This window comes from Sprattus sprattus, assembly GCF_963457725.1.
Source record: "Sprattus sprattus genome assembly, chromosome: 2".
NCBI lineage: Eukaryota > Metazoa > Chordata > Actinopteri > Clupeiformes > Clupeidae > Sprattus > Sprattus sprattus.
The window spans coordinates 58998940-59009633 of record NC_137921.1 but is presented as its reverse complement, the minus strand read 5'-3'; positions in this window follow the sequence as shown (position 1 = coordinate 59009633).

Here is a 10694-nt window from a genome sequence, read left to right as displayed (position 1 = left end):
ACAGAGGTACACGGCTACAGGCCGGACAAGACAGTCACATTACTCCCGGTGCCGTATGCACGGCACTCTGGATAATGCAGTCCTAAAAGTCTGCCGGCACCGAAATGGCTGACTCGGAAGCCAGCAGACAGGGAGCTTGCGGGGCTGGACGCCCACGGACAGAGAGCTTGCTGGGCTGGAAGCCAGCTGACAATGGGGTTGTAGTTGCCGGTGGCCGGAAGGCGGAATACCAGGGACGTAGAGTGGGCCACAGAGCTAGAAGACTTGGGCAAAGGTTTCACCCTTGTAGCGACGAGACCAAACACGGAGTGAGGGGAGTGCAGGTTATATATAGGAGTGAATCAGGTGTGTGTGATCATGTGATTTGGGACCTGAATGCAGTGCAGCTGGGATGGTGAATGATACTGATGACATGCAGCTGAGAGCATGAGTGAGAGTGAAACAGGTGCTTGTGTGATTGAAGGGGGCGTGGCCGGAGCGGAGCTCAGCAGGAACATCACAATAGCCTCTACCCACAAAAGTTAAAACATTTGACTTCAGACTCATATTAAACTACATGGAGTGAGTCAGTCCATTGCAAAGTAATTTCCCCCTTGTCTCGTCTTTATTGTTCTGCATTGCTCTGGGCCAGCCAGATCCAAGGTTAGGTCAGGTCAAAAGTATTGGGACACCTGATCATCACACATATATGAGTTTCACGCACATCTCATTCCAAAACTACTCTATAACAGTTGCCTCTCTCATAGGAAGTCTTTCCACAAGATTTTGGAGTGGGTCTGTTGGATTTAGTGCCCATTCAGCATTAGGGAATTTGGACAATGCTCTTGTGTGACTAGACCAGGCTTGCCGATGCCGTTAGAATAGGTCCCAAATATGTATAGTGGTGTTTAGTTCAGGGGTGGCTTGATTTTAACTGAATGAACAAAGTGAGTCTGTGACGGGGCACCTGTGTGACCCACCACTGCAGCCTGTAGGCTGCTGCTTTTGTGGACTGGGTGAAGGTGTTTTGGTGTGTGTGTGTGTTACATGTTTGATGTTCATGTCTTTGTTCAGTTAAAATCAGCACACATTCAATGTCTTGTCTCTGAAATTTTCTGTTTATTTAGTTTAACAATAATCATATTGTCATATTTCATACCGTTTGTCAACCGGTGTTTAGTGTCTAAGTTTGTGTTGTGAAGATGGCGCGATATATGGAGTTTATGTTTAATGAGATTTGGCTGCTTTATTATGTGTCGGCTATGCCGGCACCAAGCCTAATTGCTACCATGTGTAGTCTGTGTTTCCTAGTTGATTGGGAGTTTGATTGTTTAGGTATGGCTGCTGTGAGCCACAGGTGTTGGTGCCTTGCTGATTGACACACCTGAAATCAATGATTGGTATGAGCCAATTCAAGGTGATTGTCAAGGCTACTTAAACTTACCTTTGTTCTTTGTTCAGGAAAGTTGCCAGTTTAATAGGACGTAAGTCCTTGGAGCTCTCACGATGGGCTAGTTACCTTGGTCCTTTTATTTGCTTTTGTTTTGTTTCGTAGTGAGAGTGATCGTGTTTAATAAGGACTCTCACTGACCAGTTAATGGTCCTTTTTATACATGTGGTCTTATGTGAATTGCTTATTTGTTGGTGGCTTCATGCATTTGTCCTTAGTGAAAACTGTATTTTTTATATTGATTTAGTATTGTCAGTGTTTTAACTGCCTTTGTGCCTTATTTGGGTTAATAAAAATACCCATCTTTCTAACATCTTCAACCTCCTGAGTCCTCTTATGAGTAACATCTTGCTCTAAGCGTGAAGGCCATCCCGACCTTTTACAGAGTCTTATCTTATCAGGATAACCCAATCAGCCAGCAAGATACGGGAACCTGTAACTAATATCATAGGTTGACTGACCTGTCAGTCTGACACAATGCGCGCACCCAAGACTATTTTGTTGCTATCATATGTCCATGGTTGCTATGGTAAAACATAAACTAATACTTTCCTTGACTGGTCCACACATGTGTCAATCATGACTGTAGACCAATGAGATGCAAAGATATCCGAGTGCACAACAGAGAAGGTGGGATGTAATCAGTAATTCACGTGCATTTGTTTTGCCGTTTAGCCACGCAAGTTTTAGACAGTTCTATAACGAAATGCAGTTGTACAACGAAACACATTTATTCTACATCATCATGGCTTCTTAAAATAAAACAGTGAATCAGCCCCCAAAAAGATTGTTTTTATGGGGTAACAGCAGCATTGAAAGAGCTTCAACCGTTGGATGACGAGAAGATTGAAATAGAGTCTGGTAGAATCAGAAAGCAGCAAAAGTCACGGAAGAGTATGGAGAGATCACCGATTATTTATCTTCTAACTTTTGATTGGGATGAGATATCAGTTCCATTTGTTCAGGTGATGGCATACCCTTGGGGGCACACAATTTTATGACATAACTGGCCATTTCAATTCATTTTCCCACTTAAATCCACAGTAATCTAGATGCAAAAGGAAAAAGAATTAGGGGGCGCCTATATTTTGGGAAGGTTATCAACATCTTTCTAAAATTTGAGATAACATAGATGGTACTCTAAAGGTATTTTATCATAGCTTGAGGGGCACTTTTGTAACATCAAATTGAAATTTGCCATCATACTATACTTAAGACTCAAAAGTAGGCCTTTACATTTGGGCATGGAATTTTAGGTAGAATTTGCCAAAAAACATCAAGGTTCTAACAGGTTAATGAAAATGGGTTTGCTGAATTTTTGAGGAATTCACTGTAAATTTACATAGAAACATGATAAATTGTTAGTATGTACATAAACCTTAATATAATGAGCTACATATTTAATTTCAGATTATCAGTGTAATTTTATTTACATTTGCATGTATTTTAGAAAAATGGAAAAATTATGTATAAATAATACAGTTATTTTCTGTAAAAAAAATTGAAATCCATGTAATTTGTCATTATTGGCATTATCCTTAAAATAGCAGTCGTGTTTTTAATTTATAGTTAACCTCCATTATTATACGTAGTTTTGTATACAATTTCATAAAACAGAAAACCACTGTAAAAATGTAGAGTTATTAACTGTAAAATAAGGTTGTTTTTTTACAGTGTACATGCTCCGCCCAACCACCAAGTGGAACTTGAAACTGTACGTTTTTGCATAATCCTGCTGTCTTCAACTAACTATCACTTGTCTTCAACTAACTGAATACTATTTTGTATAAAGTGAATGTATGATTGTTTATGACGCGAAGAAGCGAAGTGAAATGCTTAGCCATGTAACCATGTACTAGGTAAGTATTTTCTGATGTAAACTATGGCTAAAGTTTGGATAACAATGATTGAAAATGCACAAGGCTGTATATTGACTGTGACATGCAGTATATCAAATTCAACCGTTCAAAGTTACACATTGCTGTATGTGGGGGATTGATTGCAAGAGATTGGACAGGATTCACATTTATATTGTTACAGTTTGTAAAACAGTAAAAACAGGCCATGTCATTGTGACATCCTTCCCCTGCCTTTCTCATGGGAGATTCATAGATGTATCAATCTGATATGTATCATGTAATCTTGAATGTATACAGGTGCAAATTGAATATCGTGGAAAAGTGTTTGTTTTAACCTTGATGATTATGGCTTACAGCTCATGGAAATCAAAAAAACAATTAACTTTTCCACGATATTGAAATGTTTTGTGTTGCACCCGAATATGCTGCATGTATGCGTATCCTTATGCATGTATCAATTCATCTGCTTGCTTGGCTTCTCGGGGTCAGCCCTTTGTTCCCTCAGCCCTATGTTCCAACATTTCTAGATTTTTCTGAAAATTAAACCCTATGGTCACACATTTCCTGATAAGCCCCAGCCGTTTTCAGGACAAAAATGCCTACAAATGCATGCCTAAAAATAAATGATCAATTCCTCCCCAATTATACGGTCAATTTGCAGGTTGCATGTTTGTCACTCCACAGCAACCCCACGTTGGAGTAGAGGTGTTGAGGTCAAGAGAGTTTGGAAGCTAGCTGGCTCCTTCAAATCGCCAGCTACGGAATGGTGAACCCTTCACTACCAGGCAGAGGTAGAAATGTAGGAACTGTAGGAACATAGGGCCTAATTTTGTAATGGATTTTAGAAATGTGGGAACACAGAGCTGTGGGTACATAGGGATGCTCCCAGATTCTCTCTTCTCCTCTCCTCCTTTCCCCTCTGCCTGGGTTCTGTAACTTCTGTTCAAGGTTTTTTCCTATTAAAACAAAGTTATACCGTCACCTTAGTGCTTGCTCTAGGGGGCCCAGGCTCTGTAAAGCACCTTCAGAAAATTTCAGTGGTTATTGGCACTATATATAAACAAAACTGAATTGAGTGGCGTTGATAGCCTACATACAAACTTTCGTATCGTGCTTTGTAACGTCAAAATCAATTACTGATTTTCATAAAAGGTGAAAGGACAGATATTAATCAGGGCAGACAAAGAAGTTATAAGACTGATCCTGATCGTGATCAATATAAAATTTTCTTCACTGTCACTATGAGGAACTCTATGGTATTGGAGACGTGTATACAACAGAGTTTTACCAACTTGGAGAGTGTATTGCAAAGCATGCACTTAATGTTGTGCTTGTTAAAAGCCATCAGCCAACACACAGATTCAAGCCTGCCATGCTCTAAGCCTCGGGAGAGCGGGTACCCCTCTTGGGACATCTCCAGTAAACAACTCCAGTATCTCCTAGAGGTAGACTGAACGAAGTATTTCACATAAGTTACAGAACAATAAGAAGAATGGCAGAGAATGGCACGTCAGAATGAAGGCCTACTCCAGTAACATTTCAAACGATGATTACTGATTTCGAACGATGATCACTGATTTCCTGATTCAGGAGTAACACGTGTCAGTGGATGTCTGACTGTTGGACTGAGGTGAGCACTTTTACAACATAACTATACAAATTATGATGTCACCACCAGCATGTAGTCATATTTTTTTCCCCCCTTTTTTCAAGGGTTCAAAGACTTTGAGTGAAGAAAATGTTGAGACACAATCTGTTGTGGTCTTGGAATGGACATTATCTTAAAGGCACCCAGTGCAACTTTATGTAAACATTCAATGAAAAATAAACATTCAATTTCTAGTCTTTTTTACACGTAGTAAGTTTCAATAACTCCATACCATTACATATCGACATTCAAGGAGCAAAGATGAGACGTCGTTGTGTGGTAAGAACTGATAGAAAATCGTAAACAACAACAATCGCCGGTGGGGAGAAGCCATTTTTCCATTGACTGGAAGCCTGCTTTATTTATTGCAGGTTAAAAAAAATAAAGAAAATGGCGGCGATTGTTGTTGTTATCGATTTTCTATCAGTTCTCACCACACAACGACGTCTCATCTTTGCTGCTTGAATGTCGGTATGTAATGGTATGGAGTTATTGAAACTTACTATGTGTAAAAAAGACTAGAAATTGAATGTTTATTTTTAAGCCTCGAAAGTTGCACTGGGTGCCTTTAAGAAGAGGGTACTCAGTACCAGCAGCCATGGCTCTATTGCACATTGACAGAAACCATAAGTTAATTCAGTCAGAGTCTTTCATAAAAAAAATGTGTTATCAGACATAAATAGTTCCTTCTGAATAATGCAGGAAATGAACTAATTGTTCCTTTGTAGTTGGAGAATTGGGGGGAGGATGTTGATGTGGCTCCTGCCTGAGCACCCCCACCCAGGACCAGCTAGATTATGACTATTTTTAGTCATCGAAGATTGTTTTTCCAGGACACACTTCTACATTTGTGCTGTGCTTTGTCTTATTTCTAAATAAAGTAAGGTGCAATTTCAGAAAGAAGAAGTATCATAACAGCACACAGCGTTTGTAATCTGAGAATCGATAGGCTTTGGAGAGCGTGTCACCTATAGCTTAGGAGAAGACTGCAGGGAGTTGTATTGACATCACCATCAACTGTGTTGGCGCACACAGTGACCAATCCGTAACCAGCCACAAAGTTAAATTTATACCTGCCGCTCCCGTCTTTGTGCACAGTGATGTAATTTCTGCCTGCTTTGGTGTCTTTTTGGCCTCCCACTGTTTGTAATCTTTGGCACGCCTGGTGCATCTGCTAAAGACAAGCTGGAGACATGAATTGCAGCTCCGTCTGTACAGGCATCTCTATGACTCTTGGATGCGCATAGTTGGTGCGTTTAAGAGTGTTTTGGCTGGCACTGGAGAAGTAGAGTGTTTCAAGTCCGATGCCGTCTGTGTCCGTGTTTTCAGTTTTCAGTTAAAGACCTTGGTTAACAAGAAAAAAGTTTGTGACAGCTGAAATCAATAGTTTGGAAGTTCTTCGATAAAACTTTTCTGAAAAACTTTTTCTTAAACAAATGAGCCAACATTAAATGACTATATAGTGTGAAAAAGGTGGGAACCCCTCCTTCCAATAACTGGTGTGAACACCAACAGACAACAAGAACTTCCAACATGTCAATGGGCTGCCGGTCAGTCCCACACATATATTGGGAGGAATTTTGGTAATATCAGGACCGAGACGAGTATGCCATTATTGACAGAACTATGAATTCTGCATTGTGCCATAGTTATGAAGCAGATTGTCTCTGTGTCTATCCACATTGTGAACCTCAACAGATGTCTGAACTTTCAGAAGGGCAACTCACACTACATAGTCAGTCTAGCAAAGAATGGTTATGGGTAGGGATGCACCGATGGCAGTAAACAAGGCGAATATCGGCCACTACCGATGTACGGCAGATACATCGGTGCACCACTAGTTTTGGTCCATTGGTTGTGGGAAATAGGCCAAGACTCCTTCCAACTGTGCGGGACTGATCAACATGACTGATCAACATAGTGTGGACATGTTGGTGGTCACTGTTGTTAAGGGGCTTGCACCAGTTATTGAAGGCAGCGTTCACACACTTTTGCACGCTAGTCATTTAATATTGGATCAGTTGGTCAATAAAGGAATGAATGAGTGCAGAGTGTTCTGACGATAAATATTCAATCTTCTCATTTTCAATTTTGATTGGGAGCTGATCACATTTTAAGTCATATTTGTGGTGATTTTCAGACATATCTAAGGGGTTCACAAACTTTCTAGCAGCATGGTCTAAATACACCATGCATGTTCATTGTAGGAGTTCAAAGACATGATCTTAGTGTTGCCATCAACGCAGCCACAGAAACATTGATGATGATGATGGGAGGATGACAAAATGTTCATATTTTGATTTAAAATTGTTTTATTCTTTATTCAGGAATTTCTCATGCAGAGTGAAGAGAATATGACAACCCAATCATTCACAGTAACACTTAAAGTGCTTTATTTCCTTTTAGGAGAATGGAATTGACAATACTATTTGAGAAAGTAGTGGTTGTTGTAAAGGTACAATTCACATTATCGTTAAAATCAGTACATCACAGCTAGTTGGTGTACCTCTACTGAAGGGGAAATACAAGTTCGTATTAAGTGATATTGGGTAATTTCTTCAAAGCAATGCATATTAAACATACATTGTTTTTATTAATTCTATTTTCAGGATTACACTTCAATACATAATATGCTGCAGTATTTTGTTCATCAATTGAAACATCCTCTTTGCATTTGGGCAATGTGTGTCTATTATAATGTACCTCTTCAATGAATACCTTTAAAACTGACAGCTAAGGACTCATAAAAGACATCCACATAAAAGTCCTGATTGTATTGCTTCTACTTTAGATGAACTGGAAATATAAATATATGTCCCCACACTCTGGCATGTTATGCTGCAAACAAAGGCAAGAGAAAATATGGCTTCATTAAGAATGAAAAACAAAATAAATGTCATTAAGACAACTTTAAAATGATATGACTGACCATCCATTTGACATTCACTGTAATGTAGTTTTATAATGGTTGATGTAGCTCACTTTAGCATGTGGCAGTAAGACTGATTGAACTGTCTGATTGCATAAAGAATCTCCAGCTCCATGAACCATACTTTAAGCCAGATCACACAGTATCCCACAGAACTGTGTGTGTGAGAATCAGCCTGTGAGCCCACCAGGCAGAACCATAGTATAGTGTCTGTGTGTGTGAGAATCAGCCTGCGAGCCCACCAGGCAGAACCATAGTATAGTCTCTGTGTGTGTGAGAATCAGCCTGCGAGCCCACCAGGCAGAACCATAGTATAGTCTCTGTGTGTGTGAGAATCAGCCTGCGAGCCCACCAGGCAGAACCATAGTATAGTCTCTGTGTGTGTGAGAATCAGCCTGTGCCCACTAGACAGAACCACATCAGCCTGTGTGCTCACCACACAGAACCGCACTCCCCACAAGGAGGAGGCACAGGTAACACCAGGAACATTGCTGAGGTTTTGGGGTAAGGACCTATAGCCATTTATTTTTACACTACAACAATAAATCTGTTACTATAGTACTATTAAAGCTTTGGAAATCATCCATTTTAAAATATAAGTGTTGCATTGCAGAACACAAAGAAAGGCAAATAGTTAATTTATATCTGATGCAAACAAGTAGAATTTAGTTTCTATCAACATGTTTTATTTTCACTCTATAGTGTCTAGTCCTGGATGTGTGCAGCACCAGTCTGAGTGATGCATCAACTATATGTGCTGTGGAATGGAATCAGATATCAAACACCTGTGGTTGGTTTGGAAAAGCACTGCATTCTCCCCCAATGCATGTCACCTACACACAGATATGTACGCATGTGGCCTGTTTCTGTAAATTAGATATAAAACATGGTCATTAGCCAAACTTTGAATTATGATAGACACTTCCTCCTATAGTTATTTTGATTCTTTATAACTCTAGGCAGGCCTTAATGCCTGTATTAGGTCCAACGGCATAAAAAGAGTCCAGGAGAGAGACCATTCAGCCCGGTATATCAGGTCCAAAGCTAAGTGTATCCTTAGCATGGCGCAATCTCATCCTTAACTCCACTGACAAATGCATATTTTGCATCCCATAGCACCATTACTATGTGTCCTGTGGAATCACAGGAAGATACAGATGTCCATCTTAAAGCTGCTGTTATACTTTTTGGATTACTTAGGCTAGCTGGCTTTACATTCTGTTATCAATGATGAAAATAGATGCTGAGAGCAAACTAAATTGCCTCTAGAACTCTTCTAGGCTCTGTGATCAGCATCTAATTCAACATGGTCCAGTTCCAAAGAGACTGCCATCTCTGCCCACCAATGATGTTGTATGTTCCCCACATATTGAAAGGGAAGGGGCAGACGTCAAAAAATGCAAACACTGCATAAGATCTTCAATACTTGCATGCCTACACCTGTGACTGTTACCGACGCATTGGAAAACCTGAATAGGACACAGAACTGCTTTAACAAGAATGAGGAAAAAACAAAACAAGGAAAAATAATTCCTGATATCCGTGGCAAATTCGGAATTGCCAGCCTGGGCTGATTTGTGCAGAGGTCTTTTTGTGTTGTCAAAGTTCTGACCTGTTAATACAATAGTGGACAAACACACCTGAAAATATCAGTAGCTGTATTTCCATTTAACATTTAAAAAAAGAAAAAAGTCACACCTTAGTGTGATTCACAGCTCTAAAAAATAAAATGATCACCGATAATATCCTATTCAACCATAACATGACTGTCTTTTGCTACTGCCTTGTCATTTGTTATACAAGTAAAAAAAAAAAAAAAAAGCATAACTAAACATGATACAAAAGCAAAAACCATTCCTGTAACATTCTGCCATACCATCCCTCCTCTAACAAGCCTTGCATATAACTCCTCATTTGTGGTCCTATGATCTGAACGTACTAGGTTTCGATTAAAATCAAGGTGTGTTGTGAGTGTAGCGGTGGTGAAGGTAAAAACGTCACACTAAGGTATGACATTTTTAAAGCAGCACAGAGGTTTCTGATCAAGTTACGTTTTATGGACTCCTAGATACACAGCAGTTTGCCAGCCCAACTCATGCCACCAGGTTTGGTCACAAGACAATTTCTTTTTACTTCCTCTCTACTGACTTCTCTTTGTTTTGCAGGCAAGACTCAGTGCTTCAAAATAACAGAAGAAAATGGACTGTTCCACGCATCACGGGGTCTAATGGGCATAGCTTAGTAGCGCCTCAATGACATAGCTTAGTCACTGTTGGCTGTATGTTTTACTCAGTAACTGTGTGACATCATTAATTGATTAAAGTTACTGGCCATAATCAATTAATTTAATTGGGCATGAAACGCCTATAGAAAGGCAATCTGCGTTGGCCAGGAATCAAACCATCATAGTAATCACTGCACCATCAATAAACTTAATATTAATCAATACGCAGAATACTAATGGACTTTACACAAAATCGATTGCAAAAGTGCTAACTCTTATTGCCACAGAATTTCATACCAATTGTCACTTTGTTTTCAAAAAGGCACAAGGACGTAACAACATAATGCAATTCTGTCCTACCAATGTCCTAATAATAACTTCATGCAAACAACTTTTATCTTTGATAGCAGGCTGTCCATCTCCCATAGTTCTGGTTTACATTAGTGGCTGAAGAGATTCAGTGACTTACTGCATGCTCGGGATCAATTCTGTAAACCTACAGAAAGTTTCATCAGACTCAGCCGGGCTAATTGTATTCAACTGGCTATACTCTACTATGTATATAAATCGTTTCAGTGCATGCAGTTCAGTTATGAGACTGCACT